We start from the raw sequence: 21670 nt of genomic DNA on the forward strand, positions 1-21670 counted from the left end.
CTAAAGCCCATGAGACTTGTAGTTTTTAAAAATGTTTTCATTTTTGATGAGACGCTGAATAAAAGAAGTTTAATCGCCGGCAAACGAAAACCCGCCATTTACCGTAAACCCTGGACTCGGCCCGTATAATCAAAAGTATACAAAGAAAGTACCCAGGGAGTAAACTCATTTCCCGAACGATTTTTTAAATTATTTTTTCACCACTAAAACGCATGACACTAGTAGTTTTCAAAAATGTTTTTTTATTTTTGATGAGACGCGGAATAAAAGAAGTTTAATCGCCGGCAAACGAAAACCTGCGATTTCCCGTAAATCCCAGACTCGACCCGTATAGTCCAAAGTATACAAAGAAAGTACCTAGGGTGTAAACTCATTTCCCGAACTATTTTATAAATTATTATTTCACCACTAAAGCCCATGAGACTTGTAGTTTTTAAAATTGTTTCCATTTTTGATGAGACGCTGAATAAAAGAACTTTAATCGCCGGCAAACGAAAACCCGCGACTTCCCGTAAATCCCGGACTCGGCCCGTATAGTCAAAAGTATACAAAGAAAGTACCCAGGGAGTAAACTCATTTCCCGAACGATTTTTTATATTATATTTTCACCACTAAAACGCATGAGACTTATAGTTTTTAAAAATGTTTTCATTTTTGATGAGACGCTGAATAAAAGAAGTTTAATCGCCGGCAAACGCAAACCCGCCCTTTCCCGTAAACCCCGGACTCGGCCCGTATAGTCAAAAGTTTACAAAGAAAGTACGCAGGGAGTAAACTCATTTTCCGAACGATTTTTTAAATTATTTTTTCACCACTACAACGCATGAGACTTGTAGTTTTTAAAAATGTTTTCATTTTTGATAAGACGCTGAATAAAAGAAGTTTAATCGCCCTCAAACGAAAATCCGCGATTTCCCGTAAATCCCGGACTCGGCCCGTATAGTCCAAAGTATGCAAAGAAAGTACCCAGGGAGTAAACTCATTTCCCGAAAGATTTTTTAAATTCTTTTTTCACCACTAAAACGCATGAGACTTGTAGTTTTCAAAAATGTTTTCATTTTCGATGAGACGCTTAATGAAAGAGGTTTAATCGCCGGCAATCGAAAACCCGCGATTTCCCGTAAATCCCGGGCTTGGCCCGTATAGTCGAATGTATACAAAAAAAGTACCCTGTGAGTAAACACATTTCCAAAACGATTTTTTAAATTATCTTTTCACCACTAAAACGCATGAGACTTGTAGTTTTCAAAAATGTTTTCATTTTTGATGAGACGCTGAATAAAAGAAGTTTAATCGTCGGCAAACGAAAATCCGCGATTTCCCGTAAATCCCGGACTCGGCCCGTATAGTCAAAAGTATACAAAGAAAGTACCCAGGGAGTAAACTCATTTCCCGAACGATTTTTTAAATTATTTTTTCACCACTAAAACGCATGAGACTTGTAGTTTTCAAAAATGTTGTCATTTTTGATGAGACGCTGAATAAAAAAAGTTTAATCGCCGGCAAACGAAAACCCGCCATTTCCCGTAAACCCTGGACTCGACCGTATAGTCAAAAGTATACAAAGAAAGTACCCAGGGAGTAAACTCATTTCCCGAACGATTTTTTATATTATTTTTTTACCACTAAACGCATGAGACTTGTAGTTTTCAAAAATATTTTCATATTTGATGGGACGCTAAATAAAAGAAGTTTAATCGCCGGCAAACGAAATCCCGCGTTTTCCCGTAAATCCGGGGCTTGGCCCGTATAGTCGAATGTATACAAAGAAAGTACCCAGGGAGTAAACTCATTTCCCGAACGATTTTTTTGAATTATTTTTTCACCACTAAAACGCATGAGACTTGTAGTTTTCAAAAATGAATTCATTTTTGATGAGACGCTGAATAAAAGAAGTTTAATCGCCGGCAAACGAAAACCCGCGATTTCCCGTAAATCCCGGACTCGGCCCGTATAGTCAAAAGTATACAAAGAAAGTCCCCAGGGAGTAAACTCATTTCCCGAACGATTTTTTAAATTATTATTTCACCACTAAAGCCCATGAGACTTGTAGTTTTTAAAAATGTTTTCATTTTTGATGAGACGCTGAATAAAAGAAGTTTAAACGCCGGCAAACGAAAACCCGCGACTTTCCTTAAATCCCGGACTCCGCCCGTATAGTCAATAGTATACAAAGAAAAAACCCAGGGAGTAAACTCATTTCCCGAACGATTTTTCAAAATATTTTTTCACCACTAAAACGCATGAGACTTGTAGTTTTCAAAAATGTTTGCAATTTTGAATAGACGCTGAATAAAAGAAGTTTAATCGCCGGCAAACGAAAACCTGCGATTTCCCGTAAATCCCGGACTCGGCCCGTATAGTAAAGAAAGTACCCGGGTTGTAAACTCATTTCCCGAACGATTTTTTAAATTATTATTGCACCACTAAAACCCATGAGACTTATAGTTTTTAAAAATGTTTTCATTTTTGATGAGACGCTGAATAAAAGAAGTTTAATCGCCGGCAAACGCAAACCCGCCATTTCCCGTAAACCCCGGACTCGGCCCGTATAGTCAAAAGTATACAAAGAAAGTACCCAGGGAGTAAACTCATTTTCCGAACGATTTTTTAAATTATTTTTTCACCACTACAACGCATGAGACTTGTAGTTTTTAAAAATGTTTTCATTTTTGATAAGACGCTGAATAAAAGAAGTTTAATCGCCCTCAAACGAAAATCCGCGATTTCCCGTAAATCCCGGACTCGGCCCGTATAGTCCAAAGTATGCAAAGAAAGTACCCAGGGAGTAAACTCATTTCCCGAAAGATTTTTTAAATTCTTTTTTCACCACTAAAACGCATGAGACTTGTAGTTTTCAAAAATGTTTTCATTTTCGATGAGACGCTTAATGAAAGAGGTTTAATCGCCGGCAATCGAAAACCCGCGATTTCCCGTAAATCCCGGGCTTGGCCCGTATAGTCGAATGTATACAAAAAAAGTACCCTGTGAGTAAACACATTTCCAAAACGATTTTTTAAATTATCTTTTCACCACTAAAACGCATGAGACTTGTAGTTTTCAAAAATGTTGTCATTTTTGATGAGACGCTGAATAAGAAAAGTTTAATCGCCGGCAAACGAAAACCCGCCATTTCCCGTAAACCCTGGACTCGACCGTATAGTCAAAAGTATACAAAGAAAGTACCCAGGGAGTAAACTCATTTCCCGAACGATTTTTTATATTATTTTTTTACCACTAAACGCATGAGACTTGTAGTTTTCAAAAATGTATTCATTTTTGATGAGACGCTGAATAAAAGAAGTTTAATCGCCGGCAAACGAAAACCCGCGATTTCCCGTAAATCCCGGACTCGGCCCGTATAGTCAAAAGTATACAAAGAAAGTCCCCAGGGAGTAAACTCATTTCCCGAACGATTTTTTAAATTATTAGTTCACCACTAAAACGCATGACACTTGTAGTTTTCAAAAATGTTTTCATTTTTGATGAGACGCGGAATAAAAGAAGTTTAATCGGCGGCAAACGAAAACCCGCCATTTCCCCTAAACCCCGGACTCGGCCCGTATAATCAAAAAAATACAAAGAAAGTACCCAGGGAGTAAACTCATATCCCGAACGATTTTTTAAATTATTTTTTCACCACTAAAACGCATGACACTTGTAGTTTTCAAAAATGTTTTCATTTTTGATGAGACGCTAAATAAAAGAAGTTTAATCGCCGGCAAACGAAAACCCGCCATTTCCCGTAAACCCCGGACTCGGCCCTCATAGTCAAAAGTATACAAAGAAAGTACCCAGGGAGTAAACTCATTTCCCGAACGATTTTTTAAATTATTATTTCACCACTAAAGCCCATGAGACTTGTAGTTTTTAAAAATGTTTTCATTTTTGATGAGACGCTGAATAAAAGAAGTTTCAACGCCGGCAAACGAAAACCCGCGACTTTCCTTAAATCCCGGACTCCGCCCGTATAGTCAATAGTATACAAAGAAAAAACCCAGGGAGTAAACTCATTTCCCGAACGATTTTTTAAAATATTTTTTCACCACTAAAACGCATGAGACTTGTAGTTTTCAAAAATGTTTGCAATTTTGATGAGACGTGGAATAAAAGAAGTTTAATCGGCGGCAAACGAAAACCCGCCATTTCCCGTAAACCCCGGACTCGGCCCGTATAATCAAAAAAATACAAAGAAAGTACCCAGGGAGTAAACTCATATCCCGAACGATTTTTTAAATTATTTTTTCACCACTAAAACGCATGACACTTGTAGTTTTCAAAAATGTTTTCATTTTTGATGAGACGCTGAATAAAAGAAGTTTAATCGCCGGCAAACGAAAACCCGCCATTTCCCGTAAACCCCGGACTCGGCCCTCATAGTCAAAAGTATACAAAGAAAGTACCCAGGGAGTAAACTCATTTCCCGAACGATTTTTTAAATTATTATTTCACCACTAAAGCCCATGAGACTTGTAGTTTTTAAAAATGTTTTCATTTTTGATGAGACGCTGAATAAAAGAAGTTTAAACGCCGGCAAACGAAAACCCGCGACTTTCCTTAAATCCCGGACTCCGCCCGTATAGTCAATAGTATACAAAGAAAAAACCCAGGGAGTAAACTCATTTCCCGAACGATTTTTCAAAATATTTTTTCACCACTAAAACGCATGAGACTTGTAGTTTTCAAAAATGTTTGCAATTTTGATGAGACGCTGAATAAAAGAAGTTTAATCGCCGGCAAACGAAAACCTGCGATTTCCCGTAAATCCCGGACTCGGCCCGTATAGTAAAGAAAGTACCCGGGTTGTAAACTCATTTCCCGAACGATTTTTTAAATTATTATTGCACCACTAAAACCCATGAGACTTATAGTTTTTAAAAATGTTTTCATTTTTGATGAGACGCTGAATAAAAGAAGTTTAATCGCCGGCAAACGCAAACCCGCCATTTCCCGTAAACCCCGGACTCGGCCCGTATAGTCAAAAGTATACAAAGAAAGTACCCAGGGAGTAAACTCATTTTCCGAACGTTTTTTTAAATTATTTTTTCACCACTACAACGCATGAGACTTGTAGTTTTTAAAAATGTTTTCATTTTTGATAAGACGCTGAATAAAAGAAGTTTAATCGCCCTCAAACGAAAATCCGCGATTTCCCGTAAATCCCGGACTCGGCCCGTATAGTCCAAAGTATGCAAAGAAAGTACCCAGGGAGTAAACTCATTTCCCGAAAGATTTTTTAAATTCTTTTTTCACCACTAAAACGCATGAGACTTGTAGTTTTCAAAAATGTTTTCATTTTCGATGAGACGATTAATGAAAGAGGTTTAATCGCCGGCAATCGAAAACCCGCGATTTCCCGTAAATCCCGGGCTTGGCCCGTATAGTCAATAGTATACAAAGAAAAAACCCAGGGAGTAAACTCATTTCCCGAACGATTTTTTAAAATATTTTTTCACCACTAAAACGCATGAGACTTGTAGTTTTCAAAAATGTTTGCAATTTTGATGAGACGCTGAATAAAAGAAGTTTAATCGCCGGCAAACGAAAACCCGCCATTTCCTGTAAACCCTGGACTCGGCCCGTATAATCAAAAGTATACAAAGAAAGTACCCAGGGAGTAAACTCATTTCCCGAACGATTTTTTAAATTATTTTTTCACCACTAAAACGCATGACACTTGTAGTTTTCAAAAATGTTTTCATTTTTGATGAGACGTGGAATAAAAGAAGTTTAATCGGCGGCAAACGAAAACCCGCCATTTCCCGTAAACCCCGGACTCGGCCCGTATAATCAAAAAAATACAAAGAAAGTACCCAGGGAGTAAACTCATATCCCGAACGATTTTTTAAATTATTTTTTCACCACTAAAACGCATGACACTTGTAGTTTTCAAAAATGTTTTCATTTTTGATGAGACGCTGAATAAAAGAAGTTTAATCGCCGGCAAACGAAAACCCGCCATTTCCCGTAAACCCCGGACTCGGCCCTCATAGTCAAAAGTATACAAAGAAAGTACCCAGGGAGTAAACTCATTTCCCGAACGATTTTTTAAATTATTATTTCACCACTAAAGCCCATGAGACTTGTAGTTTTTAAAAATGTTTTCATTTTTGATGAGACGCTGAATAAAAGAAGTTTAAACGCCGGCAAACGAAAACCCGCGACTTTCCTTAAATCCCGGACTCCGCCCGTATAGTCAATAGTATACAAAGAAAAAACCCAGGGAGTAAACTCATTTCCCGAACGATTTTTCAAAATATTTTTTCACCACTAAAACGCATGAGACTTGTAGTTTTCAAAAATGTTTGCAATTTTGATGAGACTCTGAATAAAAGAAGTTTAATCGCCGGCAAACGAAAACCTGCGATTTCCCGTAAATCCCGGACTCGGCCCGTATAGTAAAGAAAGTACCCGGGTTGTAAACTCATTTCCCGAACGATTTTTTAAATTATTATTGCACCACTAAAACCCATGAGACTTATAGTTTTTAAAAATGTTTTCATTTTTGATGAGACGCTGAATAAAAGAAGTTTAATCGCCGGCAAACGCAAACCCGCCATTTCCCGTAAACCCCGGACTCGGCCCGTATAGTCAAAAGTATACAAAGAAAGTACCCAGGGAGTAAACTCATTTTCCGAACGATTTTTTAAATTATTTTTTCACCACTAAACGCATGAGACTTGTAGTTTTCAAAAATATTTTCATATTTGATGGGACGCTAAATAAAAGAAGTTTAATCGCCGGCAAACGAAATCCCGCGTTTTCCCGTAAATCCGGGGCTTGGCCCGTATAGTCGAATGTATACAAAGAAAGTACCCAGGGAGTAAACTCATTTCCCCAACGATTTTTTAAATTATTAGTTCACCACTAAAACGCATGACACTTGTAGTTTTCAAAAATGTTTTCATTTTTGATGAGACGCGGAATAAAAGAAGTTTAATCGGCGGCAAACGAAAACCCGCCATTTCCCCTAAACCCCGGACTCGGCCCGTATAATCAAAAAAATACAAAGAAAGTACCCAGGGAGTAAACTCATATCCCGAACGATTTTTTAAATTATTTTTTCACCACTAAAACGCATGACACTTGTAGTTTTCAAAAATGTTTTCATTTTTGATGAGACGCTGAATAAAAGAAGTTTAATCGCCGGCAAACGAAAACCCGCCATTTCCCGTAAACCCCGGACTCGGCCCTCATAGTCAAAAGTATACAAAGAAAGTACCCAGGGAGTAAACTCATTTCCCGAACGATTTTTTAAATTATTATTTCACCACTAAAGCCCATGAGACTTGTAGTTTTTAAAAATGTTTTCATTTTTGATGAGACGCTGAATAAAAGAAGTTTAAACGCCGGCAAACGAAAACCCGCGACTTTCCTTAAATCCCGGACTCCGCCCGTATAGTCAATAGTATAAAAAGGAAAAACCCAGGGAGTAAACTCATTTCCCGAACGATTTTTTAAAATATTTTTTCACCACTAAAACGCATGAGACTTGTAATTTCAAAAATGTTTGCAATTTTGATGAGACGCTGAATAAAAAAAGTTTAATCGCCGGCAAACGAAAACCTGCGATTTCCCGTAAATCCCGGACTCCGCCCGTATAGTAAAGAAAGTACCCGGGATGTAAACTCATTTCCCGAACGATTTTTTAAATTATTATTGCACCACTAAAACCCATGAGACTTATAGTTTTTAAAAATGTTTTCATTTTTGATGAGACGCTGAATAAAAGAAGTTTAATCGCCGGCAAACGCAAACCCGCCATTTCCCGTAAACCCCGGACTCGGCCCGTATAGTCAAAAGTATACAAAGAAAGTACCCAGGGAGTAAACTCATTTTCCGAACGATTTTTTAAATTATTTTTTCACCACTACAACGCATGAGTCTTGTAGTTTTTAAAAATGTTTTCATTTTTGATAAGACGCTGAATAAAAGAAGTTTAATCGCCCTCAAACGAAAATCCGCGATTTCCCGTAAATCCCGGACTCGGCCCGTATAGTCCAAAGTATGCAAAGAAGGTACCCAGGGAGTAAACTCATTTCCCGAAAGATTTTTTAAATTCTTTTTTCACCACTAAAACGCATGAGACTTGTAGTTTTCAAAAATGTTTTCATTTTCGATGAGACGCTTAATGAAAGAGGTTTAATCGCTGGCAATCGAAAACCCGCGATTTCCCGTAAATCCCGGGCTTGGCCCGTATAGTCGAATGTATACAAAAAAAGTACCCTGTGAGTAAACGCATTTCCAAAACGATTTTTTAAATTATCTTTTCACCACTAAAACGCATGAGACTTGTAGTTTTCAAAAATGTTTTCATTTTTGATGAGACGCTGAATAAAAGAAGTTTAATCGTCGGCAAACGAAAATCCGCGATTTCCCGTAAATCCCGGACTCGGCCCGTATAGTCAAAAGTATACAAAGAAAGTACCCAGGGAGTAAACTCATTTCCCGAACGATTTTTTAAATTATTTTTTCACCACTAAAACGCATGAGACTTGTAGTTTTCAAAAATGTTTTCATTTTTGATGAGACGCTGAATAAAAGAAGTTTAATCGCCGGCAAACGAAAACCCGCCATTTCCCGTAAACCCTGGACTCGACCGTATAGTCAAAAGTATACAAAGAAAGTACCCAGGGAGTAAACTCATTTCCCGAACGATTTTTTATATTATTTTTTTACCACTAAACGCATGAGACTTGTAGTTTTCAAAAATGTTTTCATATTTGATGGGACGCTGAATAAAAGAAGTTTAATCGCCGGCAAACGAAATCCCGCGTTTTCCCGTAAATCCGGGGCTTGGCCCGTATAGTCGAATGTATACAAAGAAAGTACCCAGGGAGTAAACTCATTTCCCGAACGATTTTTTAAATTATTTTTTCACCACTAAAACGCATGAGACTTGTAGTTTTCAAAAATGTATTCATTTTTGATGAGACGCTGAATAAAAGAAGTTTAATCGCCGGCAAACGAAAACCCGCGATTTCCCGTAAATCCCGGACTCGGCCTGTATAGTCAAAAGTATACAAAGAAAGTCCCCAGGGAGTAAACTCATTTCCCGAACGATTTTTTAAATTATTAGTTCACCACTAAAGCCCATGAGACTTGTAGTTTTTAAAAATGTTTTCATTTTTGATGAGACGCTGAATAAAAGAAGTTTAAACGCCGGCAAACGAAAACCCGCGACTTTCCGTAAATCCCGCACTCCGCCCGTATAGTCAATAGTATACAAAGAAAAAACCCAGGGAGTAAACTCATTTCCCGAACGATTTTTTAAAATATTTTTTCACCACTAAAACGCATGAGACTTGTAGTTTTCAAAAATGTTTTCAATTTTGATGAGACGCTGAATAAAAGAAGTTTAATCGCCGGCAAACGAAAACCTGCGATTTCCCGTAAATCCCGGACTCGGCCCGTATAGTAAAGAAAGTACCCGGGATGTAAACTCATTTCCCGAACGATTTTTTAAATTATTATTGCACCACTAAAACCCATGAGACTTATAGTTTTTAAAAATGTTTTCATTTTTGATGAGACGCTGAATAAAAGAAGTTTAATCGCCGGCAAACGCAAACCCGCCATTTCCCGTAAACCCCGGACTCGGCCCGTATAGTCAAAAGTATACAAAGAAAGTACCCAGGGAGTAAACTCATTTTCCGAACGATTTTTTAAATTATTTTTTCACCACTACAACGCATGAGACTTGTAGTTTTCAAAAATGTTTTCATTTTTGATAAGACGCTGAATAAAAGAAGTTTAATCGCCGGCAAACGAAATCCCGCGTTTTCCCGTAAATCCGGGGCTTGGCCCGTATAGTCGAATGTATACAAAGAAAGTACCCAGGGAGTAAACTCATTTCCCGAACGATTTTTTAAATTATTTTTTCACCACTAAAACGCATGAGACTTGTAGTTTTCAAAAATGTATTCATTTTTGATGAGACGCTGAATAAAAGAAGTTTAATCGCCGGCAAACGAAAACCCGCGATTTCCCGTAAATCCCGGACTCGGCCCGTATAGTCAAAAGTATACAAAGAAAGTCCCCAGGGAGTAAACTCATTTCCCGAACGATTTTTTAAATTATTAGTTCACCACTAAAACGCATGACACTTGTAGTTTTCAAAAATGTTTTCATTTTTGATGAGACGCGGAATAAAAGAAGTTTAATCGCCGGCAAACGAAAACCCGCCATTTCCCGTAAACCCCGGACTCGGCCCTCATAGTCAAAAGTATACAAAGAAAAAACCCAGGGAGTAAACTCATTTCCCGAACGATTTTTTAAAATATTTTTTCACCACTAAAACGCATGAGACTTGTAGTTTTCAAAAATGTTTTCATTTTTGATAAGACGCTGAATAAAAGAAGTTTAATCGCCGGCAAACGAAATCCCGCGTTTTCCCGTAAATCCGGGGCTTGGCCCGTATAGTCGAATGTATACAAAGAAAGTACCCAGGGAGTAAACTCATTTCCCGAACGATTTTTTAAATTATTTTTTCACCACTAAAACGCATGGGACTTGTAGTTTTCAAAAATGTATTCATTTTTGATGAGACGCTGAATAAAAGAAGTTTAATCGCCGGCAAACGAAAACCCGCGATTTCCCGTAAATCCCGGACTCGGCCCGTATAGTCAAAAGTATACAAAGAAAGTCCCCAGGGAGTAAACTCATTTCCCGAACGATTTTTTAAATTATTAGTTCACCACTAAAACGCATGACACTTGTAGTTTTCAAAAATGTTTTCATTTTTGATGAGACGCGGAATAAAAGAAGTTTAATCGCCGGCAAACGAAAACCCGCCATTTCCCGTAAACCCCGGACTCGGCCCTCATAGTCAAAAGTATACAAAGAAAAAACCCAGGGAGTAAACTCATTTCCCGAACGATTTTTTAAAATATTTTTTCACCACTAAAACGCATGAGACTTGTAGTTTTCAAAAATGTTTTCATTTTTGATAAGACGCTGAATAAAAGAAGTTTAATCGCCGGCAAACGAAATCCCGCGTTTTCCCGTAAATCCGGGGCTTGGCCCGTATAGTCGAATGTATACAAAGAAAGTACCCAGGGAGTAAACTCATTTCCCGAACGATTTTTTAAATTATTTTTTCACCACTAAAACGCATGGGACTTGTAGTTTTCAAAAATGTATTCATTTTTGATGAGACGCTGAATAAAAGAAGTTTAATCGCCGGCAAACGAAAACCCGCGATTTCCCGTAAATCCCGGACTCGGCCCGTATAGTCAAAAGTATACAAAGAAAGTCCCCAGGGAGTAAACTCATTTCCCGAACGATTTTTTAAATTATTAGTTCACCACTAAAACGCATGACACTTGTAGTTTTCAAAAATGTTTTCATTTTTGATGAGACGCGGAATAAAAGAAGTTTAATCGGCGGCAAACGAAAACCCGCCATTTCCCGTAAACCCCGGACTCGGCCCGTATAATCAAAAAAATACAAAGAAAGTACCCAGGGAGTAAACTCATATCCCGAACGATTTTTTAAATTATTTTTTCACCACTAAAACGCATGACACTTGTAGTTTTCAAAAATGTTTTCATTTTTGATGAGACGCTGAATAAAAGAAGTTTAATCGCCGGCAAACGAAAACCCGCCATTTCCCGTAAACCCCGGACTCGGCCCTCATAGTCAAAAGTATACAAAGAAAGTACCCAGGGAGTAAACTCATTTCCCGAACGTTTTTTTAAATTATTATTTCACCACTAAAGCCCATGAGACTTGTAGTTTTTAAAAATGTTTTCATTTTTGATGAGACGCTGAATAAAAGAAGTTTAAACGCCGGCAAACGAAAACCCGCGACTTTCCTTAAATCCCGGACTCCGCCCGTATAGTCAAAAGTATACAAAGAAAGTACCCAGGGAGTAAACTCATTTTCCGAACGATTTTTTAAATTATTTTTTCACCACTACAACGCATGAGACTTGTAGTTTTCAAAAATGTTTTTATTTTTGATAAGACGCTGAATAAAAGAAGTTTAATCGCCGGCAAACGAAATCCCGCGTTTTCCCGTAAATCCGGGGCTTGGCCCGTATAGTCGAATGTATACAAAGAAAGTACCCAGGGAGTAAACTCATTTCCCGAACGATTTTTTAAATTATTTTTTCACCACTAAAACGCATGAGACTTGTAGTTTTCAAAAATGTATTCATTTTTGATGAGACGCTGAATAAAAGAAGTTTAATCGCCGGCAAACGAAAACCCGCGATTTCCCGTAAATCCCGGACTCGGCCCGTATAGTCAAAAGTATACAAAGAAAGTCCCCAGGGAGTAAACTCATTTCCCGAACGATTTTTTAAATTATTAGTTCACCACTAAAACGCATGACACTTGTAGTTTTCAAAAATGTTTTCATTTTTGATGAGACGCGGAATAAAAGAAGTTTAATCGGCGGCAAACGAAAACCCGCCATTTCCCGTAAACCCCGGACTCGGCCCGTGTAATCAAAAAAATACAAAGAAAGTACCCAGGGAGTAAACTCATATCCCGAACGATTTTTTAAATTATTTTTTCACCACTAAAACGCATGGGACTTGTAGTTTTCAAAAATGTATTCATTTTTGATGAGACGCTGAATAAAAGAAGTTTAATCGCCGGCAAACGAAAACCCGCGATTTCCCGTAAATCCCGGACTCGGCCCGTATAGTCAAAAGTATACAAAGAAAGTCCCCAGGGAGTAAACTCATTTCCCGAACGATTTTTTAAATTATTAGTTCACCACTAAAACGCATGACACTTGTAGTTTTCAAAAATGTTTTCATTTTTGATGAGACGCGGAATAAAAGAAGTTTAATCGGCGGCAAACGAAAACCCGCCATTTCCCGTAAACCCCGGACTCGGCCCGTATAATCAAAAAAATACAAAGAAAGTACCCAGGGAGTAAACTCATATCCCGAACGATTTTTTAAATTATTTTTTCACCACTAAAACGCATGACACTTGTAGTTTTCAAAAATGTTTTCATTTTTGATGAGACGCTGAATAAAAGAAGTTTAATCGCCGGCAAACGAAAACCCGCCATTTCCCGTAAACCCCGGACTCGGCCCTCATAGTCAAAAGTATACAAAGAAAGTACCCAGGGAGTAAACTCATTTCCCGAACGATTTTTTAAATTATTATTTCACCACTAAAGCCCATGAGACTTGTAGTTTTTAAAAATGTTTTCATTTTTGATGAGACGCTGAATAAAAGAAGTTTAAACGCCGGGAAACGAAAACCCGCGACTTTCCTTAAATCCCGGACTCCGCCCGTATAGTCAATAGTATACAAAGAAAAAACCCAGGGAGTAAACTCATTTCCCGAACGATTTTTTAAAATATTTTTTCACCACTAAAACGCATGAGACTTGTAGTTTTCAAAAATGTTTGCAATTTTGATGAGACGCTGAATAAAAGAAGTTTAATCGCCGGCAAACGAAAACCTGCGATTTCCCGTAAATCCCGGACTCGGCCCGTATAGTAAAGAAAGTACCCGGGATGTGAACTCATTTCCCGAACGATTTTTTAAATTATTATTGCACCACTAAAACCCATGAGACTTATAGTTTTTAAAAATGTTTTCATTTTTGATGAGACGCTGAATAAAAGAAGTTTAATCGCCGGCAAACGCAAACCAGCCATTTCCCGTAAACCCCGGACTCGGCCCGTATAGTCAAAAGTATACAAAGAAAGTACCCAGGGAGTAAACTCATTTTCCGAACGATTTTTTAAATTATTTTTTCACCACTACAACGCATGAGACTTGTAGTTTTTAAAAATATTTTCATTTTTGATAAGACGCTGAATAAAAGAAGTTTAATCGCCCTCAAACGAAAATCCGCGATTTCCCGTAAATCCCGGACTCGGCCCGTATAGTCCAAAGTATGCAAAGAAGGTACCCAGGGAGTAAACTCATTTCCCGAAAGATTTTTTAAATTCTTTTTTCACCACTAAAACGCATGAGACTTGTAGTTTTCAAAAATGTTTTCATTTTCGATGAGACGCTTAATGAAAGAGGTTTAATCGCCGGCAATCGAAAACCCGCGATTTCCCGTAAATCCCGGGCTTGGCCCGTATAGTCGAATGTATACAAAAAAAGTACCCTGTGAGTAAACGCATTCCAAAACGATTTTTTAAATTATCTTTTCACCACTAAAACGCATGAGACTTGTAGTTTTCAAAAATGTTTTCATTTTTGATGAGACGCTGAATAAAAGAAGTTTAATCGTCGGCAAACGAAAATCCGCGATTTCCCGTAAATCCCGGACTCGGCCCGTATAGTCAAAAGTATACAGAGAAAGTACCCAGGGAGTAAACTCATTTCCCGAACGATTTTTTAAATTATTTTTTCACCACTAAAACGCATGAGACTTGTAGTTTTCAAAAATGTTTTCATTTTTGATGAGACGCTGAATAAAAGAAGTTTAATCGCCGGCAAACGAAAACCCGCCATTTCCCGTAAACCCTGGACTCGACCGTATAGTCAAAAGTATACAAAGAAAGTACCCAGGGAGTAAACTCATTTCCCGAACGATTTTTTATATTATTTTTTTACCACTAAACGCATGAGACTTGTAGTTTTCAAAAATATTTTCATATTTGATGGGACGCTGAATAAAAGAAGTTTAATTGCCGGCAAACGAAATCCCGCGTTTTCCCGTAAATCCGGGGCTTGGCCCGTATAGTCGAATGTATACAAAGAAAGTACCCAGGGAGTAAACTCATTTCCCGAACGATTTTTTAAATTATTTTTTCACCACTAAAACGCATGAGACTTGTAGTTTTCAAAAATGTATTCATTTTTGATGAGACGCTGAATAAAAGAAGTTTAATCGCCGGCAAACGAAAACCCGCGATTTCCCGTAAATCCCGGACTCGGCCCGTATAGTCAAAAGTATACAAAGAAAGTCCCCAGGGAGTAAACTCATTTCCCGAACGATTTTTTAAATTATTAGTTCACCACTAAAGCCCATGAGACTTGTAGTTTTTAAAAATGTTTTCATTTTTGATGAGACGCTGAATAAAAGAAGTTTAAACGCCGGCAAACGAAAACCCGCGACTTTCCGTAAATCCCGGACTCCGCCCGTATAGTCAATAGTATACAAAGAAAAAACCCAGGGAGTAAACTCATTTCCCGAACGATTTTTTAAAATATTTTTTCACCACTAAAACGCATGAGACTTGTAGTTTTCAAAAATGTTTTCAATTTTGATGAGACGCTGAATAAAAGAAGTTTAATCGCCGGCAAACGAAAACCTGCGATTTCCCGTAAATCCCGGACTCGGCCCGTATAGTAAAGAAAGTACCCGGGATGTAAACTCATTTCCCGAACGATTTTTTAAATTATTATTGCACCACTAAAACCCATGAGACTTATAGTTTTTAAAAATGTTTTCATTTTTGATGAGACGCTGAATAAAAGAAGTTTAATCGCCGGCAAACGCAAACCCGCCATTTCCCGTAAACCCCGGACTCGGCCCGTATAGTCAAAAGTATACAAAGAAAGTACCCAGGGAGTAAACTCATTTTCCGAACGATTTTTTAAATTATTTTTTCACCACTACAACGCATGAGACTTGTAGTTTTCAAAAATGTTTTCATTTTTGATAAGACGCTGAATAAAAGAAGTTTAATCGCCCTCAAACGAAAATCCGCGATTTCCCGTAAATCCCTGACTCGGCCCGTATAGTCCAAAGTATACAAAGAAAGTACCCAGGGAGTAAACTCATTTCCCGAAAGATTTTTTAAATTCTTTTTTCACCACTAAAACGCATGAGACTTGTAGTTTTCAAAAATGTTTTCATTTTGATGAGACGCTTAATGAAAGAGGTTTAATCGCCGGCAATCGAAAACCCGCGATTTCCCGTAAATCCCGGGCTTGGCCCGTATAGTCGAATGTATACAAAGAAAGTACCCTGTGAGTAAACGCATTTCCAAAACGATTTTTTAAATTATCTTTTCACCACTAAAACGCATGAGACTTGTAGTTTTCAAAAATGTTTTCATTTTTGATGAGACGCTGAATAAAAGAAGTTTAATCGTCGGCAAACGAAAATCCGCGATTTCCCGTAAATCCCGGACTCAGCCCGTATAGTCAAAAGTATACAAAGAAAGTACCCAGGGAGTAAACTCATTTCCCGAATGATTTTTTAAATTATTTTTTCACCACTAAAACGCATGAGACTTGTAGTTTTCAAAAATGTTTTCATTTTTGATGAGACGCTGAATAAAAGAAGTTTAATCGCCGGCAAACGAAAATCCGCGATTTCCCGTAAACCCTGGACTCGACCGTATAGTCAAAAGTATACAAAGAAAGTACCCAGGGAGTAAACTCATTTCCCGAACGATTTTTTATATTATTTTTTTACCACTAAACGCATGAGACTTGTAGTTTTCAAAAATATTTTCATATTTGATGGGACGCTGAATAAATAAAGTTTAATCGCCGGCAAACGAAATCCCGCGTTTTCCCGTAAATACGGGGCTTGGCCCGTATAGTCGAATGTATACAAAGAAAGTACCCAGGGAGTAAACTCATTTCCCGAACGATTTTTTAAAATATTTTTTCACCACTAAAACGCATGAGACTTGTAGTTTTCAAAAATGTTTTCAATTTTGATGAGACGCTGAATAAAAGAAGTTTAATCGCCGGCAAACGAAAACCTGCGATTTCCCGTAAATCCCGGACTCGGCCCGTATAGTAAAGAAAGTACCCGGGATGTAAACTCATTTCCCGAACGATTTTTTAAATTATTATTGCACCACTAAAACCCATGAGACTTATAGTTTTTAAAAATGTTTTCATTTTTGATGAGACGCTGAATAAAAGAAGTTTAATCGCCGGCAAACGCAAACCCGCCATTTCCCGTAAACCCCGGACTCGGCCCGTATAGTCAAAAGTATACAAAGAAAGTACCCAGGGAGTAAACTCATTTTCCGAACGATTTTTTAAATTATTTTTTCACCACTACAACGCATGAGACTTGTAGTTTTCAAAAATGTTTTCATTTTTGATAAGACGCTGAATAAAAGAAGTTTAATCGCCCTCAAACGAAAATCCGCGATTTCCCGTAAATCCCTGACTCGGCCCGTATAGTCCAAAGTATACAAAGAAAGTACCCAGGGAGTAAACTCATTTCCCGAAAGATTTTTTAAATTCTTTTTTCACCACTAAAACGCATGAGACTTGTAGTTTTCAAAAATGTTTTCATTTTGATGAGACGCTTAATGAAAGAGGTTTAATCGCCGGCAATCGAAAACCCGCGATTTCCCGTAAATCCCGGGCTTGGCCCGTATAGTCGAATGTATACAAAGAAAGTACCCTGTGAGTAAACGCATTTCCAAAACGATTTTTTAAATTATCTTTTCACCACTAAAACGCATGAGACTTGTAGTTTTCAAAAATGTTTTCATTTTTGATGAGACGCTGAATAAAAGAAGTTTAATCGTCGGCAAACGAAAATCCGCGATTTCCCGTAAATCCCGGACTCAGCCCGTATAGTCAAAAGTATACAAAGAAAGTACCCAGGGAGTAAACTCATTTCCCGAATGATTTTTTAAATTATTTTTTCACCACTAAAACGCATGAGACTTGTAGTTTTCAAAAATGTTTTCATTTTTGATGAGACGCTGAATAAAAGAAGTTTAATCGCCGGCAAACGAAAATCCGCGATTTCCCGTAAACCCTGGACTCGACCGTATAGTCAAAAGTATACAAAGAAAGTACCCAGGGAGTAAACTCATTTCCCGAACGATTTTTTATATTATTTTTTTACCACTAAACGCATGAGACTTGTAGTTTTCAAAAATATTTTCATATTTGATGGGACGCTGAATAAATAAAGTTTAATCGCCGGCAAACGAAATCCCGCGTTTTCCCGTAAATACGGGGCTTGGCCCGTATAGTCGAATGTATACAAAGAAAGTACCCAGGGAGTAAACTCATTTCTCGAACGATTTTTTAAATTATTATTTCACCACTAAAACGCATAAGACTTGTAGTTTTTAAAAATGTTTTCATTTTTGATGAAACGCTGATTAAAAGAAGTTTAATCGTCGGCAAACGAAAACCCGCGATTTCCCGTAAATCCCGGCTTGGCCCGTATAGTCAAAAGTATACAAAGAAAGTACCCAGGGAGTAAACTCATTTTCCGAACGATTTTTTAAATTATTTTTTCACCACTAAAACGCATGAGACTTGTAGTTTGCAAAAATGTTTTCATTTTTGATGAGACGCTGAATAAAAGCAGTTTAATCGCCGGCAAACGAAAACCTGCGATTTCCCGTAAATCCCGGACTCGGCCCGTATAGTCAAAACTATACAAAGAAAGTACCCAGGGAGTAAACTCATTTCCAGAACGATTTTTTAAATTATTTTTTCACCACTAAAACGCATAGGACTTGCAGTTTTTAAAAATGTTTTCATTTTTGATGAGACGCTGAATAAAAGACGTTTAATCGCCGGCAAACAAAAACCTGCGATTTCCCGTAAATCCCGGACTCGGCCCGTATAGTCAGAAGTGTACAAAGAAAGTACCCGGGGTGTAAACTCATTTCCCGAACGATTTTTTAAATCATTATTTCACCACTAAATCCCATGAGACTTGTAGTTTTTAAAAATGTTTACATTTTTGATGACACGCTGAATAAAAGAAGTTTAATTGCCGGCAAACGAAAACCCGCAACTTCCCGTAAATCCCGGACTCGGCCCGTATAGTCAAAAGTATACAAAGAAAGTACCCAGGGAGTAAACTCATTTCCCGAACGATTTTTTAAATTAATTTTCACCACTAAAACGCATGAGACTTGTAGTTTTCAGAAATGTTTTCTTTTTTGATGAGACGCTTAATGAAAGTTGTTTAATCGCCGTCAAACGAAAACCCGCTACTTCCCGTAAATCCCGGGCTTGGCCCGTATAGTCGAATGTATACAAAGAAAGTACCCTGTGAGTAAACTCATTTCCGAAACGATTTTTTCAATTATCTTTTCACCACTAAAACGCATGAGACTTGCAGTTTTCAAAAATGTTTCCATTTTTGATGACACGCTTAATAAAAGAGGTTTAATCGCCGGCAAACGAAATCCTGCGATTTCCCGTAAATCCCGGTCTTGGCCCGTATAGTTGAATGTATACAAAGAAAGTACCCAGGGAGTAAACTCATTTCCCGAACGATTTTTTAAATTACTTTTTCACCACTAAAGCGCATAAGACTTGTAGTTTTCAAAAATGTTTTCATTTCTGATGAGACGCTGAATAAAAGAAGTTTAATTGCCGGCAAACGAAAACCCGAGATTTTCCGTAAATCCCGGGCTTGGCCCGTATAGTCAAAAGCATACAAAGATAGTACCCAGGGAGTAAACTCATTTCCCGAACGATTTTTTAAATTATTTTTTCACCACTAAAACGCATGAGACTTGTAGTTTTCAAAAATGTTTTCATTTTTGATGAGACGCTTAATGAAAGAGGTTTAATCGCCGGCAAACGAAATCCCGCGTTTTCCCGTAAATCCGGGTCTTGGCCCGTATAGTCGAATGTATACAAAGAAAGTACCCAGGGAGTAAACTCATTTCCCGAACGATTTTTTAAATTTTTTTTTCACCACTAAAACGCATGAGACTTGTAGTTTTCAAAAATGTTTTCATTTTTGATGAGACGCAGAATAAAAGACGTTTAATCGCCGGCAAACGAAAACCTGCGATTTCCCGTAAATCCCGGACTCGGCCCGTATAGTCAGAAGTGTACAAAGAAAGTACCCGGGGTGTAAACTCATTTCCCGAACGATTTTTTAAATCATTATTTCACCACTAAATCCCATGAGACTTGTAGTTTTTAAAAATGTTTTCATTTTTGATGAGACGCTGAATAAAAGAAGTTTAATTGCCGGCAAACGAAAACCCGCAACTTCCCGTAAATCCCGGACTCGGCCCGTATAGTCAAAAGTATACAAAGAAAGTACCCAGGGAGTAAACTCATTTCCCGAACGATTTTTCAAATTAATTTTCACCACTAAAACGCATGAGTCTTGTAGTTTTCAGAAATGTTTTCATTTTTGATGAGACGCTTAATGAAAGTTGTTTAATCGCCGTCAAACGAAAACCCGCGACTTCCCGTAAATCCCGGGCTTGGCCCGTATAGTCGAATGTATACAAAGAAAGTACCCTGTGAGTAAACTCATTTCCGAAACGATTTTTTCAATTATCTTTTCACCACTAAAACGCATGAGACTTGCAGTTTTCAAAAATGTTTCCATTTTTGATGACACGCTTAATAAAAGAGGTTTAATCGCCGGCAAACGAAATCCTGCGATTTCCCGTAAATCCCGGGCTTGGCCCGTATAGTTGAATGTATACAAAGAAAGTACCCAGGGAGTAAACTCATTTCCCGAACGATTTTTTAAATTTTTTTCTCACCACTAAAACGAATGAGACTTGTAGTTTTCAAAAATGTTTTCATTTTTGATGAGACGCTTAATGAAAGAGGTTTAATCGCCGGCAAACGAAAACCCGCGATTTCCCGTAAATCCCGGGCTTGGCCCGTATAGTCGAATGTATACAAAGAAAGTACCCTGTGAGTAAACTCATTTCCAGAACGATTTTTTAAATTACTTTTTCACCACTAAAGCGCATAAGACTTGTAGTTTTCAAAAATGTTTTCATTTCTGATGAGACGCTGAATAAAAGAAGTTTAATTGCCGGCAAACGAAAACCCGAGATTTTCCGTAAATCCCGGGCTTGGCCCGTATAGTCAAAAGCATACAAAGATAGTACCCAGGGAGTAAACTCATTTCCCGAACGATTTTTTAAATTATTTTTTCACCACTAAAACGCATGGGACTTGTAGTTTTCAAAAATGTTTTCATTTTTGATGAGACGCTGAATGAAAGAAGTTTAATCGCCGGTAAACGAAAACCTGCGATTTTCCGTAAATCCCGGACTCGACCCGTATAGTCAAAAGTATACAAAGAAAGTACCCAGGGTGTAAACTCATTTCCCGTACTATTTTTTAAATTATTATTTCACCACTAAAGCCCATGAGACTTGTAGTTTTTAAAAATGTTTCCATTTTTGATGAGACGCTGAATAAAAGAAGTTTAATCGCCGGCAAACGAAAACCCGTGACTTTCCGTAAATCTCGGACTCGGCCCGTATAGTCAAAAGTATACAAAGAAAGTACCCAGGGAGTAAACTCATTTCCCGAACGATTTTTTAAATTATATTTTCACCACTAAAACGCATGAGACTTGTAGTTTTCAAAAATGTTTTCATTTTTGATGAGACGCTGAATGAAAGAAGTTTAGTCGCCGGCAAACGAAAACTTGCGATTTCCAGTAAATCCCGGACTCGGCCCGTATAGTCAAAAGTATACAAAGAAAGTACCCCGGGTGTAAACTCACTTCCCGAACGATTTTTTAAATTATTATTTCACCACTAAAGCCCATGAGACTTGTAGTTTTTAAAAATGTTTTCATTTTTGATGAGACGCTGAATAAAAGATGTTTAATCGCCGGCAAACGAAAACCCGCCATTTCCCGTAAACCCTGGAGTCGGCCCGTATAATCAAAAGTATACAAAGAAAGTACTCAGGGAGTAAACTCATTTCCCTAACGATTTTTTAAATTATTTTTTCACCACTAAAACGCATGACACTTGTAGTTTTTAAAAATGTTTTCATTTTTGATGAGACG

The sequence above is a fragment of the Hydractinia symbiolongicarpus genome, chromosome 2 (genome assembly GCF_029227915.1).
Source record: "Hydractinia symbiolongicarpus strain clone_291-10 chromosome 2, HSymV2.1, whole genome shotgun sequence".
Classification (NCBI taxonomy): domain Eukaryota; kingdom Metazoa; phylum Cnidaria; class Hydrozoa; order Anthoathecata; family Hydractiniidae; genus Hydractinia; species Hydractinia symbiolongicarpus.